At 39.3% G+C, this 16,864-nt stretch overlaps 1 long non-coding RNA gene across 3 annotated transcripts in view; it reads left to right on the top strand.

Annotated features, from left to right (window-relative positions):
- The window catches only part of LOC116592934, a 91,165-nt gene that overhangs the window by 36,549 nt on the left and 37,752 nt on the right, over nucleotides 1–16,864 (top strand). For all 3 annotated transcript variants that reach the window (XR_004286661.1, XR_004286662.1, XR_004286663.1), the window contains 2 exons: nucleotides 2,471–2,552; nucleotides 4,317–4,403. This is a non-coding gene — a long non-coding RNA (uncharacterized LOC116592934). The remainder of the gene's footprint in view (nucleotides 1–2,470; nucleotides 2,553–4,316; nucleotides 4,404–16,864) is intronic.

The raw sequence follows: 16,864 nt of genomic DNA, 5'->3' as shown, positions 1-16,864 counted from the left end.
TCCTCTGTTGGAGCTTTTTAATCCTTAAGAGCTTAACTTTAGAAACAGCCTAATCGAGGTCTGAGTCATAGCATGATCTCTGTGTTGGTTTCTGGAAACCCTAGGGTTCTCATCTGCAAAATGGAGCTAGAAATCTCTATCTCACAGGATAATGGTGGAGATAGACATGGAAGGCAGGCAAAAGGCTTAGTACAGTACCTGGTCCAAGGTTTCAGACACTCAATAAATATGAAATATTACAATTATCATTCTTGATTCCTTAGACAGAAATTTGAAAGCAAAGAGACGCTGGAAAATTCAAGCAAAGAGCATCAGCTGTTGGTCCCATAATTTGGGATTGAGGACTGAAATCAGAGTGTTTTGTTTTGTTTTTTGTTTGTTTGTTTGTTTCTTCTGTGTTGAAATCAGGTTTTGTTTTCATCTGCTTTTGTTTTTTTGATTTTAGTACAAAATTTGAGGAAACCTCCCAAATAACTGACCGCTTTTTGAGGGTGTCCCTAAATGCTTTGTGGGCTCAACCTTGGTTGCTGCCATTATTCTACCTACTCCAGACAAGGATGTCCCTGAGGTTAACTTTTCTTCACAACTATACCCAGGTTGAAGACAGAGTTAAAGTATGCCCCAGGTCGCATAGCTCATTCTCTGTTCAAGAATCTTCCCTAATCCCCGGTGCCATTTGGGAATGGTTTCAAAGGCATTCCAACAGCAGAATCATGCCAGTGCACTGGTTATCAATTATTTTTTTGATCCTTTAGCAAATCCTCAAACTGATTTTTCTACCCTCCTGGGACACAAATCACAAAGCTGACCTTAACCGCTTTGGCATCCCCCTCCATTCCCAAGGCACACAAAAGAGCAATGCGGGGCTAGTGATTTACTGTTTTCCCACACAGGTCACCCTCTAGCCCAGACAGATAGAGAAGATCTGTCTTTAATGAGAGAAATGTACCATTACTTGGTCATAAATTCAACTTAATGGTAATTTTAGTAGGGCAGCTTGCCCAGGCTTTGTAGAAACACAAATCAAAAATCCCAAATTCCAGGCATATCCTCCTAGAAACTCTTTTGGCAACTCCATTCCCTTTGCTTTTTAAGGAACTCCATTTCCCTAGTTATAGTCCCTAGTTGCTTAGGGTAGATTTGCACAAAGTCTAGAATCACTGTGGCAGCAGAGAGGGGAGAGGGTGGCATGCTGTTCAAATTATTTTTGCCAAGCATTAGGCCCTGACTTCTGTCGTCAAGGAGGCACAAATGAACTGACACACAGATTCTGTATACAGCCCAGGAAAAGTAGTTTGCAGTGAGTATTCACACAACTCTAAGGAAAGATTTTATTTTGTTCAAATCCTTATATTCTTGACCAGTTCTAAACCAACTAATAGTAGTCCTTACCAGGCTTAGATTGCAGAACAAGTTTTTATCCCCAGAGTTGACTTAATTTGAGTTGCTCGGTTAGAAGGGTACATAGAGCCCTGGGTATGGTGCAAAAACAAAGAATTCTGTTACGTGAAAAGAAATTAAAAAAAAAAAAAGATATTGAGAGAAGTTGGTACTTACATATTGAGAATGCTGCTCTCTCAACCCCCACTGTTTTGGAACTACAGGGAGGGTGGAAATGGGAGTGAGAGAGCAGTGGAAGCTGGAGAATGAGTCAATGGGGTACAAAGGAGAGAGGACGACCTCTCCTATGTGTGCAGGTGTGACCTTGGCCGCTGTGGAAGGGCAGGAAGCTGAGAAAGTTGGACATTGTTCTCTTGAGTGGCCCTGCTCTCCCTTATCTGTCTCAGAGTTGGTTGTGGGGGAAAATTGTTGTCAGTATACCACAATATCTTCTCTTTTGGTGTAACTAAGATTTAGGTGAACCTCAACTCAAGGTAATAATTGAGAGAAAATGGGGAATTATTTGGGGAAATAAAAACTCTTAAAAAACAGAAAAACATATTGATCCAATGATTAATAGAAAAGTTATTGCTTTATTTTCTATAGCTGAACATTTTTTAAAGTACTTCTGTTGAGAAGAATGCCTAAAACTGATTGTTGTTTTTTGGGGGAAGAATACCCACTTCAGCAGTTGAATACTTACAAGTGTAATTAAATGATTAAATGTGGAAAAAAAATGTACATAGAACAGGTTCAGGCATAACAGTACCAGACACCTTGCCACACTTATAAGTAGACTTGAATGTATCCTCTTACTTTGTGTCATATCCTGTGCTCACTTCCATTTTAACAACTAGCAGCTCCTTTTGTGCTTAATTCATGTACGCTGCCTTGGACTAAACTATGTCCTCTCAGGTGTAGGATTAATTCTGAGTATGTCTTTCTAGTTTCTAGCCCAGTACCTGCCATGTGACAGATGTGTAGTTAACATTTGTTGAATGAACAGAAGTAGGAATAATCATACCTTTCCAGTAAGGGCTGACTTTTAAGTAAGGGAGCCTGGTAAACGGCCATTTCTTTCTATTTTCAGGATGATATACTTGGCTAGGTGAGGCAATGCTATAGATGACAGAGAAAAAAACAGCTGAGGACAACTGCCTCCCATACATAGGGTAATTGGAATCTATTAAAAACATTAGTTGGTTAATTTAAGTGAATATGTACAGATGGCCAACATAGCTAAAGCAAGTGTGACAGCTACTGAAGATCATTCAGAGTAACCAGAAATCAAAGAGCTTATAATCTTTTAATCTTTAGTTCTAAGAGCCAATGTACAATGTTATCATAAACTGTTTTTTCCAATAGCAAACTCTATCCAGAGAAAAGACATGAAATTCCAGCTCTTTTCCTCTGATTTGGTATTATAGGTAGGTCTACTGGCACTCCTCTCTTCAGTTGTAGAGAGAAGTTTAATTGGCAGTTTATTTGTGTTGCTATTCATTCATCTAGCATATGGGAGGGTCAGGATTAGAGCAGGGAGGGAGGCCTGGAACACCCATGGGATGGCATGTTTGGATCCTTAATTCTCCAGGAAAAGTGATAGAGAGCTATCATTTGTACACCTTCCATTTACATAATGTTAACTTACATATGGCGATTATAGCTCAGTAAAACTAGATAAAAGGAATTCAGCGATAATGACAAAAATACTGTGGCTCTCAAGCTTAGGCAAACATCAGAATCACCAGGAAGCTTTATTAAGACACGGATTGCTGGGCTCCACCTCCAGAGTTCCCAAGTCAGGGGTTCTGGGTTAGGATTCCAGAAGTTGTATTTCTAAAAAGTTCCCAAGCAGTGCAGATGATACAGGCCAACACCCGCTGATCCGAGGTAAGCCCTGATACTTACCTGATGTCTTTTTCTGCCATTCTCTTGTGCAACCCCATAGGGTGATTCTATTTTTATGGTTTTGTCAGGGTAGCCTGGGGTGAAAGAAAATCAGTTTGAATTGTTCTGTAGCTATTTCTTAGTGACCCAGGGCAAGTTTTTAAATGTCAGATATTTTCCTTTTGCCATTTATCCTATGTACTTATGAGCTGCCTCTCCTGCCATTAGTTGGAGGTAAAAACAATGATAGTATCAATGAAAGCAACACATAAATGTATTGTTAGCAAAGACATGTATACATGTGAAGTATTTTACTTATGCCACTGACCTTGTGTAAATAGCTACCTGAAAGGATGAATTTAACATTAGCTCTTGGATTCTTTCTTCTTTCGTTCATCTGGTCTAATTAGGAAAATAATTGTAGTTTCAGTCTAAATGGGGAAATATCAGCCAGGTCTTTCTGTCTTCTAGATAGTTCCTGTAGTCCAGCCAAACTATCTGGTTTTCTGATTAGACAGTTTTTCTAAAGAGAAAAAAAAATTTTTTTTCCCAACAATCATTTTTAGTTATTTTCCCATCTCATGATGAAAGGCTTATCTAAAAGCTCAAACTTCATTCAGGATTCTTCTGCACTCTTTGTCATCACCCGTCCTTCCCTGACCCAACTCACCCCTCAGACAGCCAGGGATTTAAAAATATGTTGGAAGATTTTAATGGTGTCTGCAGAGTAGAATTATATTCTTCTGTAATGTAGCATTTGGACACTGAGCAGGAAGATAATACAGTCTGTCTAGCTTTTTGTAATTAGTTTCATGATACTGTTTTAATTATGGCACAACTTAATCACTGACTATGCACAGATTATGCCACATAGTTAAAATAATTATGGGGGTTTGATAAGATAATTCTTTGAATTCATAAAATGCTTCTTTTCCAATGGGCTCCATACTCTAAAAGAGAGCAAAGGAGGATAGACAACTGAAGCTAGTATTTGTCATTTTCTACACCTTGCCAGAGCTGGTCAGGAGAATATTATTCATTTATTTCAGGTCATCTTCCAGCTTCCCAAAGCAAAATTTTATCCAGTACTCAAAAATTCTGAAGATACTATGAAATGATACATATCCTGTTTGCAGGTAATACGTAATACAGATTACATGCCTAGTAACCGACACAAGCCTGTGTGGACGCATTAGTTCTAAATCCAGTGCTTTATTTACATAACTGATGGCTGCTGTCTTCATAAGCAGTTCTTTACTATCAGAAGAGTGCAGTCTGATCTCAGGTCTTTCTTAGAAGCACTCTACAATTTGTATGGTTTATTGAACATTTATTTGTTCACAATAGTATGCCTCCTCTGTGCCAAGTGCTATTCTAAACCGTAACAGTAAACAAGATAAGCAAAATTCCTACCCTCATGGCACTAATGTAGGGGACATTCCAGACGTAGGGGAACTGACAGTAAACAAACAATAAAATAATGACTTCAGAAATGATGAGTCCTATGAGTACAATAAATCAGGGTTAGGGAATAGAGAGTGTCTAGAGTGTGGAAATTTTAGATAGATCAGGAAATAACTTTTTAAAAAGATAGCAGTTGAACAGAGTCCTGATGATGAGAAGGAATTAAACATTTGAAGATTAGAGGAGAAGGAATTTTAGGCAGAAGGACGAGAAAGTGTAATGGGCTGAATCTATTTTGAACTTGGTGGCTCTGGGAACAGCAGACAGAGTAGAGGGGCTGGAGCAGAGTGAGTAAAAGGGAGAGATGTTGGGGCTGAGGTAGAGGCAGAGGCCAGGTCAGAGCGCTGTGCCCAAGGGCTGCAAATTTGAATTTTAAGCTGATAGTAGGTCTTAGAGGGTTTACATTGCCTGATTTACATTTTTTGATTTTTGATTTCTAATCTGGCTGAAGAGATTAGATTTATGAGCAAGAACTGAGATGGGAAAGATAAAGGATATAAGATATTATTGTTAGATATTTGAATTTGAGATAGGCAGTATACATAGGTCCAAGTGGAAGAGATATATGTGGAGTCCTTCTATATACATATAGTATTTATTATCTAAGCTGGATGCAGGGCAAGTGGAGAAATGAGGTAATACAAAGGAAAAATAAACATCATTGCTCTATCCTAAAAGAGAATTTTAGGAAAAAATAATTTTTTTAAATTTGAGCATAGCTGACACACAATGTTTTATTAGCTTTAGGTGTACAACATAGAGATTCAACAAGTTTAAACATTATTTTATGCTTTTTTATGATGCTTGTAATGAGTAATAAGAAGTAACAGAGTATGACTTTAATACATTTTTTATTTATCTGTTTGATAACAAACAGAAAAATTTAGATACTCAAAAAAATCTTATCCTTCAAAGAAGCCATTTGGGAGGCTAGCCGATTGTCCTAACAATGCTGTCATTTCTTAGAACTTTCTTGTAAAGATTGGGAGCCAATTCTAGTTTGGCTTATGCCACATGAGAAAGTCAGCGTAAATTTTCATAAAATTTTATCTCATTTTTTTTGTTTAAAAAATAGAACTGGCTTAAAATTGACCTGCTATTATACTTGTAACATTTTTAAAAAATAAAACCAAATACTTCACCATAGGGAGATGAGTTGACATCATTGATGATTTTATTTTATTTATTTATTTATTTTAAAGGTTTTATTTATTTTTTTGACAGGTCATAAGTAGGCAGAGAGAGAGAGAGAGAGAGAGAGAGAAGCAGGCTCCCTTCTGAACAGAGAGCCCGATGTGGGGCTTGATCCCAGGACTCTCAGATCATGACCTGAGCCGAAGGCAGAGACTTCACCCACTGGGCCACCTGGGCATGCTTCATTGATGATTTTAAAATGAATTTTCACTTGCTTTGGGGATTTTCTGAACATTTGGATATGTTTTGAGCAATGAGGGCATGAGTGGGCTATGTACACCCTGTGTACTCTGTGGTATGTGATAAATTTGTGATAGCTTGGAAGGAAATGCTGTTTTGGGGGTCTGAAGCTTTAATCATTCATGAAAAAAATGTTTAATCTGCCACGTGGCAAGTGGTTTTCTAGGCAGTTAAAAGGCAGTTATGAGCAATTAAAAAATAAGAAAATGCTTATTTTCAGGACTTCATCTTCGGCCCAAAAGATTAGCTTTCAAAAATCTCACTTCTGCAAATGGATCCATTAATCAATTTATTGAAACAAAAAAATTTACATGAAGGAATAACATTTAATTTTACCTTTGCCTTCCCCATCTGTTTTCCTCTTCCATATTTCCAGAAGCCTAACTCTTAACCTCTGATTTTAAGTTTAAAGTAATCTGTGCACATATGCCAGAGATCCCCTTAAGACATGGAACACCTTGTTATTTTCTTTGTCCCTCATTTTGTTACCAGGAGATGTTCATAAATTTCTGAGGTAGGATTCTAATTTATTAATTAATTCATAGTAAGGTGTAAATGACTTAATGCTGATTTACTATGGCCTGAATTTTTATTTTAACAACAGAACAAGATTCAGACCAAAGAAATACATCTGTATTGATGATAAGTAAAGCATTTGCAAGTAGTAAAATGATATATTTCTTGGCTGAGAGCTTTCTCCATGTCTATGAAATCACAGCCTATACAGCTTACTTAAATTGGCAATCATAATTTCTAGGAACAAGAAACTTTCAGTTTCCCCTTGTTGCTACTATTTCTTTTTCTTTTTAAGAAATATTCTGTAGCCCTTCAGTGTCATATAATAAATTGGCAAGCCATCCTCATAGCTTTGCTAGAGCAATGGACCAAATTTTGCCTTGGCCTTTGTTTAGCTGGAAGGTGCCTACCCACTGAACTGGGGCTCTCCACTACCATTCCTCCTTCAGCCTTGTGCAGCATATTATTACAATCAGCTTCACTTGTTCCCAGTTCTTTCAGCATCTGTAGTGGCAGCTGGCGAATCTCCCACTTCATCAGGAAGTGCATTCAAGGGTATCCGGCTAGAAAGCTCCCCCAGCAAGCATTTCTTCATATTACAAAATGAAGAAACAAGGTTTCAGTTGGAGGTATTCATATTTGGGGTCAAGTAAGGTAGAGTAAAGTTGGGGAGATCTTCCATCATCAAAATGTCTTCATCATGGGTGAGACCAAACCAGTAATAATAATAAAAATCTATTATTTTTTTTCTAATGGACTGGCATTCCTGACCCTGGTTTAATCAGAAAAGGGATGAGCAGAATTATGTGATTGGCACTGCCCTTGTTTGTTTTCTAAATTCTCAAAGAGAATTGTTCTCATACCATAGGTTTCCCTCAAGATCTACAGTTCCGATTACTTTGGTTCACTTTTGTGTGGAGTTTTCTGCATTTTGCCTTTGGACACCCATATCTCTCTTTATTCCAGCAGTTAATAGAAAAATTCCATTGTGCCACTTGTGGTTTTGTTCTTTTTTTTTTCTTGAGAAAACAACCTCTATTGTCCTCCACTTGCCTTTACCTGCTGTATTCTGTACTAATGTGTAATTGCTTGTCGGAGAGGTGCCGTTCATGTCAGAAAAATGTTCTGGTTAATTAGAAATTCTAGAGCTACGGTTTCAGAAGTTTAGTTCATGTGAAAATAACTATGGCCCAGAGAACTAACTTGTATATTTTCTCCCTGGGGAAGAGCTTTGGGACAACATCTTTCAAGGTCACTCATTTTTGCCTTTTAATTTTTTAGTATGCTATGCATCTAGTAGTGAGCACTAGAGCCAGAAGTGTTGCCAGCCTTCAACACTCTTTGACAGATATAGAGATAGATGTGTCTCTTTAAAGAAACACTAATTGGAGCCTGATATATTTAAGGAAACTAACAATTATTGAGTACTTACTTTGTGCCCGGCAATATGCTAGGAATTTCTACAGGTATTATGTCATAAAGCCTCAATGTTTTGTGTGTGTCTTAGTTGGAATATAGATTTTACTTAGGTTTTTGTTTTTTTTTTTTTTTTTTAGATTTTACTTATTTATTTGAGATAGAGTGAGCACGCGCGCGAGAGAGAAGGCACAAGCAGGGGAACAGCAGGCAGAAGGAGAAGCAGGCTCTCCACTGAGCCAGGAGCCCAAAGCAGGGCTTGAAACCAGAACTCCAGGATCATGATCTGAACTGAAGGCAGACACTTAACCAACTGGGCTACTCAGTGCCCCTGATTTTACTTAGTTCTTTTTTTTTTTTTTAATCTTGTTTTTATTAATTTGGTCTGAAATGTTACCTATGTAGTTTTATACTAGAGGGAAAGTGAATTTGGTGTTCTAAAAGAACAATGGTGGTAGTAAATAATTTGGAATCAGACCTGTTTGTGAAATATATCAACTCAAACAAATTTAAATTATAGTAGGGCTAGTCCATACAACCAGAGTCACGTGAGTAATTCCAAGAATTTGGTACTGTGGTAGTTATTGAGACTATTCTTCATTATTCCCTGATAACCCCCCTTAGGAATGCCCTGTGTCCTATAACATGTTAGTAAACAATCCTCATAGTTAGACTCTACTTTCCCACATCCTTAACATTAGGTGTGGCCATGTAACTTACTTTGGCCAATGCAATATGAACAAATTGATGAGTATCACCTTCAGGGAGAAGTCTTTAAAGCCAGTGCACAAATCACCATCTTCCCATTCTTCAGTCGTTATGACTAACAGCACTCCAAAGGGGGAGGCTCTGCCAACTGAGTTGTGAGTGAGGATAATACTAAGCCAAATTCACTACTGACCCAATACAGCATAAATGAGAAGTCACCTTGTTCTAAGACATTGAGATTTGGGGATTGTGAATGGAACACGACCTAATAATGTTTCATCCATCCAGAATGTAGAAACCCCAAAGTCCTTCCTATATGTATCTGCTTTCCTTATCTGAGTGGTTTAACCAGAGTTTTGAATTGGCTAGCCCCTTGTGATAATGGGATACTTTAGAGGTTAAGAGGTCTGTGCCATTAGGCTGCCTCTGTTCCTGTACTGATCCTGCTATTTTCTACCTGTAACTTGATGGAGTTACTCCAACTCTGAATCTCAGTTTCCTTATTTGGAAAATCAGACAATTAAAATTCCTACCTTACAAGACTATTGTGAGGTGAAGTAAAATATTGTATAAAAAACACTCAGCTTGGAGGATACCCTTTTAAGGTCTTAGGAGGGAGGGAAGTGGGGAGTCACTAAAAATAGGCATAAAGTTTCTGTCAAGTAAGATAAATCAACACTAGGGCCTGCTGTACAACGTAGTGCATACCGTCAATAGGCATATATTGTACAATTAGACATTGCTAAGAGTGAATCTCACTTTAAGTGTTCTTTCTATGATAATTAAAAAATCAGTGTTAGCTATCATTCTATTATCTGATACCATTTGAGACTGGCTTTATAGATTTGATCTTCTTATAGCCTAATTGTTTGGGTGAGTGATCCTTAAAGTTCCTCACAGCTTTAAAACTCTGTGCTTGCATGAAATACCTTGCTTTCTAGTCCCCTAACTTTACTTAAAGTAGCTTTAGCTGTGGCTTGAATTTCGTGGTACATGAAGGAACAGATGCTAGCAGAGTTTCTGTGGCTTAGGAAGAAATTATCTACCAAAAAATCAATTTATTCTGCTTCAACTTTCTCCTGTTAGTCCACTCCATCATTCTTTGAAGTTGCTCCAGAATTCTATTTAGCTTTCTAGTTGCTTGCTTCTTACTCATTCTGAAATATATTTTTATTTTTGGCCTTTGACCCTGGACAACATAAACTTTTCTTTTAGTAGACTTGCTTAAGTATATAGTAAATAAGTCCAGGAATATGTCGGGGAGACTTCCCCAAGAGATTATGGAGGTTTTTGGTAGTAAGTGTAGCATACTAAGATCTTCTAGAGATACTGAGGAGGAGAGAGGAGAAACATTGTTAGACACATATTGACTTTAATATTATACCAAAATATTTCATATGCACAAAGTTGTAGGAATATTTCTGATTTGCTATGTATATTTGCCAGTACTCGCTCTGGGAAAGAATGCAGTGTCCCCTGAAAAAGTAGTCATCATTGGCTAAAAATGTTTTGTTAAAATAAGAACGTGCAGTCTTTAAGTATTTCAGTAGTGTGTTTGGGATCAATGACTGTGCTCTGAAATGCAGATGTAGACTGTGAAGCTGTGGACACCACCGCACAAGGAAAACGGCATTGTCTAGCATGGAGGAAAAGGGCAGGACCTGTGTCAGATGTGTGCAGGTAGTGCCAAGTTTATGTGTAGAAAAGATGATGAGAGAGGAGGATGGTTGAGTTCCTGGGACAATAGCCCGAGAGTTTGGGGAACTGGAAAGAGAAGGGGGCAGGAAAAGTGACCCTGGGTGTGGGGGAGGTGAGAAAAACTCAGCAGGAAGAGGGAAGAGATCAGAGAGGATGTAGAGTCAAGGCAAGCTGCAGACAAAGCCCTCAGGACCAAAAGCCAGAGAGAATCCCAGTTTGTTTAGTCCAGAGACAGGAAAAAGGACATCCTCTAAAAAGACCTAGGTTAAGGGCTGGAGGGAGAAGATAGATAACAGGAAAGAACCCAGCTTCTCTGGGGACCCAAAGAGCAAAGCCTGCCCCTCCACCTCCCACCCGCTCTGTATCCCTGCCCTGGTAACAAGACAATAGCTTGAATCCGAAAGGTAGAAATGGAACAAACTGCCTGAAAGGAGAGAGAACCTGAGCCCCCCAGCCAGGGGACTGCCAGGGAAGGGCTGGCAGGAAGGCCGGCATACTAATGAAGCCGGCAGTCACAGGACATGCCAGGAAGAGCTTGTCTCATACTTTGAAAGCATTATTTTATTGAAGAAGTGGGTGTGTGGAGTGGGAAGCATTGAGCTTGAGTTGGGCTTACCAGCAGCAGGGCATTCAGTTCCAACTCTAGAAGCTCAGAGCCTGCAGTTTCCTCACAGGTGGGAAAGTGCCTTGTCTGGAGTTGATGCCAAACAGGTACTCTGTGAGGGAGATGACTCCTTCCCAGAAGCTGAGTCAGATGTGAGTGGGGGTGGAGAGAAGGAGGAGGAGAGGTACCCTATGCTGGAAAGCAAGTGCGTCGCGGCAATTCCCTCTTTTCTACTGCTCCCCCTCCCCAGTTCTCAGATTAGGTGAGTACTGGGAAACTCAAATTGATAAACCCATCACCCTAAATGGCATTGTATAATTTACTGTAACATTTCCATCATCCAGGCTATATAAAGGGGTCACTGAAAATCCAAAGCAAATACAGGAAGCATTTGGGAAACAACTAATGCTAGAAAAATTTCCAGAATCCTCTGTTGATTTGGTGTCTTGAGTCCTTAGCTCTTTTTCCTTTGCAGTCTTAATGGATCCCAGTTGAATCAGATCTGATGTAACCTTAAGGGACTTTGATTCCCCTAGTTCGGGTAACTAGAGCTTTGATTTGCATCTTTTCTTCTGAGGGGTCTCAAATATTTCCTGGGAAGATAGCCTTGGGTGCTAGTACCTCGATCTCTGGTTCTCCACTTGTTAGCTATATCTTTAGGAAAGTACCTTACTTCTCTGAATTCTGTTTCCTTATATATAAAGTGAAGTACTAGCACTACCACAGGGAAGTTCTATGAATAGATTATGTGATATATTTGAAATGTGCCAAGGTGTGTAGCATCCAGAAGGCAACCAGTAAATAGACATCTAGTATGTTTTACTGGGGGTTTTGCCCCAGCAAAAAAGCAAGACAGCATGGTGTAAGGGTGTCAGAGGCTGTTCTGAAGAGACAAACTTTCTCCTAAATGGGATGAACAAGCATGAGTAAGGGACCATCTCATGGCCGCTTTCACCACCTTCAGCAGTAGAGCTCTTGAGACTAGAGACAAGAACTTTGCTACTAGAGACAAGAGCTTAGAACTGGGTCAGCCACTCCTCCATCAGTACAACAGAGGACTGGGCTTGAGAATAGGTGAAAATGGGTACAAGTACATGAATGTTTTATGTGAGTTATACTTACCTGAGATCAACTTAAAGGAAGTAGGTCTTAGCAAGCCTGAGGATGATATCAAATAGGGTCATTTGCTAAATTTGACCTTTTAGGAATTTGCAAGTCTTAACAGGAGATCCAGTTAGGTGTTTCCCCAACCTTCAGCCACATTACCCTAGAACCCAGTGTGGTGATCTCATGATTGCACTAACATTGTATTCCTGTTTTCGCCACAGGTTATAAACTAATTTACTAGATGTCACACAAATGTGACCTTAAAGACTTCTATTTTAGCCTTCCACCTGGGAGAGGCTGAGTACCTCCAGCCTGGCTGGGACCTCTCCAAGCCTGCAAGGTTAGTGCTGACGGCTGCTGTGATTCAGAGGGTGAGCAGTGTGCGTAATGTGGAATCCTATACCTTCTGGTGGACCTTGAAGAGTTCATACCATCTGCATGCAGGGAGCTACATTAACCAGGTTTCCTTGCCACCTCGTTTGCAGGTGGGTCTGGCCACTGTGAGGTATTGGTGGAAGTAGGACAGACCAGAGTATTTCTCCTCCTTTTTGCTTCAAATGAGGCCTCCAGCACTAGCTGCTTTTGTATGCTTGTTTATTTATGTAGTTTCAGCTCCTATCAGTCAATCCCATCTTCTGTTTTCCCAGCTACTGTGGCATGTTCCCTACCACAGTTCTAAATCTCAGCCACTGGCTTCAGTTCCTGGCTCTGGTAATGCCCCATCTTCCCTGGGTCCCTTCAGCCCTAAGCTGGGGCATCTTTCTGTTCTTGCTAATAGCTGAGTTACCTTACCATCCTTCCTTGACTTCTTAGCTCTTTTGTCACCTGTGTAACCAGTTCCTTTGACATTGTTTCCCTCTGAAATTCTTTTGGCATGTCTGTTTACCTTGCTAGACCCCAACTGCTACACCTCCTTCAGTTAATGCTATTTTATCTTCGTATTGGAACTGAGGCTCTCAGGCAAGGTTTGTAGTCTCCCAGGCCATACACTGGGAAACCAAGCAATGGTTCCTTGCAACAATTAGGTGCCTGTGAACATGCCCTGGGTTTCACTTACGCTTTGGGCTTATGACCCTCTGAGGAAGACAGGATGCTTGTCCTTTCTTAGTGAGCTACTTTATACAAAAACTAGTTAAGCTTCTTGAGATTGCCCTTGTCCTTAAAAAACTTAAAAAAACTGCTCTTAGCTCATCATTCATTTTCCCCTTTTCCTTGGTTTATGTTACACACTCTGTTATTTCTCTAGACTTGGCTACTAGAGACAAGCCTTTATATGAAACAAATAAACACACACGCAAAAATAACTCAGGGATGCAGAGGCTTGGGGATGCACAGATCCATTACAGTGATCAGTAGGTACATTTGATTTCCAGGGACAGCAATGACCTCAGGGCTATCATCAATATACAGTGGTATTGGTAGTGGCAACGGTGTCTTTACCAACCAGGTTCTGTAACATGATTTTGAACATGATCACTGAATGTATAGCATCTGAGCCTGGTTTGCTGACTTTCCTAGAGATTTTGTGAGCTACCTAACATCATTTTTTTGGTAAGTCATAAAATTGTTTCTGATACTTATAGCTAAATAGAAGATACAGAAATTGGAACCATGCACAATGTTTTCTGATCCATAAAACCCCTACATTCTGGTGTGCCCAGGTGTACTTTAACCTGTTGTATTTTCAAAATGGGTCCACAATATCTGAGTTCCATATAAAACGTCACTAAAAGGGTTTGTGATAATTAGGTGATTAATTATGATCTGTCCTTTGAATGCCAGTATGTTTTTGACCTCAGCTGTGCCAATATGCTGAGTGGACTCATTAGTTAAGTGGGCATGGCAGCAGGAACTAACCTACTAGTTTAATTATGTGGAATTCCCTTCACTAAGGATTTCCCAGAATCACCAACTTGTCAGCTCTAGTGACCAACCCTAACCGTCTCAACTAATACCATTTCAGTCATTCATTCACATGGTGGCAGGTTCATCATTTTTTACTTCTTTTGTGGAGGCAGAAACAGTGTGTCCTTACTAAAATAGATAATATTTGGATTTGGATTTGTTTCCCTTCCCTCCATGCTTCTGCCAAAGCCATCATCTGTAGAGACTCTGAATGCCTTGTTCACTGTCACAATATCTCACCCAATGTTGTTTCTCACCATGAAACTCACATTTTAGGAAAGGATGCTGATAGGCTGATGCCTATGGAAATTTGTCGTCTCACCATAAGCTCTGTCCTGGAAGCACCTGTTTTTTGTTGTTGTTGTTGTTTTTTGGTTTTGTTTTGTTTTTTAACAGTAGAATGATTGAGATAAGACCCAGTTACTCTGCCAACATAAAGTTAACATCTTGAAATGTTGGGGTACCATTTTAGAGGTGAGACTTATGTTTACTTGTGTTTGATACGTGGTGCAGACCCTTACAGAAAATATGGATCCAGGGACCGAAGTGAGGAAATGGGAGTGCCACTTCTCATAATCACATTTAATATTATGGTCATTATACTATGACTTCTGGGCAATAGTTGTACAGCAGCTTTAGTACCTGGAGAAGACATGCCTCTCCCAGAGGAAAAAACAGAGACTGCCACTCTGCCATCCCAGGCTCCTTTTACCCTGAGCCAGGAAAATATAGACCATAATGTTGGCTGGGGTGACTAATGTGACTGATCCTGGATACCAAAACTTTCTGATACAGTGTGGTCAGAGAGGAGTATGAATGAAATCCAGAGGAAACTCATAGGACTTCTCTGTTCAATCACAAGTTAAGGGAAGCTATTTTAATTCCCTATAAGGAGAACGACTGAAAGCTCATATCTTTCAGGAATAAAATTTTGGGTCAATCTGAACACTGGCCATCTGAAGAGAAAGTAAAGGGATGAGTAGTGGATGAGTAGTGGAGTGGATGAGTAAATATGGTCGACCAAATATGGTCGACCATATTCACTATGGTCTTCTTACCAGAGGAGTTATGGTTTGAGAGTAGACATGAAAAAGAATAGGAAGTAATACTCATTTTCAGGAACATGAAGGAAACCCTCTGAATATTTACTTTTGCAACAAGAATAAAATGCAAAGTTTACTCTGATTTACTGTGTGAGTTTGCCACTGCCTAACTCTCTCACTTCATTCCATTTTAACCATTGCCTGTCATGTTAAAGCTTACCAGCGAAGTTCATTCTAGTCTCCAGGATTTGTACTAGCTGTTCCCCCAACCTGTAATGATTTCCCCCCAGATATCTACATAATCTCATCTCTCACTTTATTTGGATTTCTGCTCAAATGCCCCTCATCTATGAAACTTTCCTTGCCCACGTTAAACTTTCCTTCCACCTCCTCATCCATGTCTATGTATACTAGCTAGTAGGCACATACCTATATTTATTGTTTGTCCCTCTCCAATGGAATATGATCTCCATGAGAACAAAACTTTTTGTTCATTATTATATCTATAAGGCCTAGAATAGTGGAGGTGTTCAGATACACATTGAATAAGTGATCTGATTAATTAATTAATTAGATAAATTATTATCTAAATTAGATAAAATGTATTACCAGATAATGGAAAGCCTTGCAAATCAGATTGTATCTCTCAAAGTTCAGACAACTTACTAAGCATTACATAAAAGATGTTTGAGAGAGTTTTTGAAATTGCTCTGGGTCCTTTGCTATCTTCCAAGTTCTTTAGCCATTCAGAATTGTGCTGATGGCTTATTCTACTCTGAAATGCTTTTATGTATTATGTACCTATTCTTCCCAAACTACTCCCAATTCTTCCTTCCAAATCTCCCAAATGAGCATCCTCATTTCCTTTTCCAGGAAACTACTGACTTCTGTTTTTTTCCCCCAACATTTTCTTCTCAAGTGATATATCTTGATTATCTGGCAGCTGGTTCATAAAGATGGTGGAGGGGGCCTTATATCTTTGTTATCACCCAGCATCCTGATTAATGTGCCTGTTTGCTTCTGTGTATCAGCTTTTGAAGTTATTCTGAGCTTTTGTTTGGTATTTTCATTATCAGAATGTCCACATTGCTGCTCAGATGACTGTCTGTCATGAAATATAGTATGGAGTTAACTCTTTACTTTCCCATCGGGGTGGTCAAGGTGGCCTTCTCTTCACTTGCTCTGTCCACACTATACTGCAGCTTCAAGATTTGTTCAGAAATTTCTGCTGCTCTTCCATGCCTCACTGCTTTTTCCCTTTGAGCTCATTTCACATATACAGTTTCTACCTCACATTTATGACCTTAATTACATACTGTTTGGCATTTTATTTCAGTGGGGGTTCAAAATCTTTTCTGCCTCCAGACAGTTATCAGATCCCACATTCTCATTACCAAGATCTCTCTCCCACCAGTGATCATCAGTGTGGAGAATTTGCTATGCCCAGCTGCTTTCTATTTGAAAACTTCTGCCTATTTCAATTGTCTCCGTTATCTTTCTCAACCAGTTTGTAACTTCTGGAATCCTTGATTGTGTCTCAATTTTCTATAGTATTCCTCCAAACAGTGACTTAACATCTGGGATAGTGCTAGGCACATAGCAAGTGCTCTTTTCAACAAAAAGTAATTGATTGATAGATTTTTTTTTTATTGATTACTAACTGAGGGTTATACTGAAATTTAGGTGAGCCATTATATGTGTG

The sequence above is a fragment of the Mustela erminea genome, chromosome 6 (genome assembly GCF_009829155.1).
Source record: "Mustela erminea isolate mMusErm1 chromosome 6, mMusErm1.Pri, whole genome shotgun sequence".
Lineage (NCBI taxonomy): Eukaryota > Metazoa > Chordata > Mammalia > Carnivora > Mustelidae > Mustela > Mustela erminea.
This window is presented reverse-complemented; position numbering and strand designations above follow the sequence as displayed.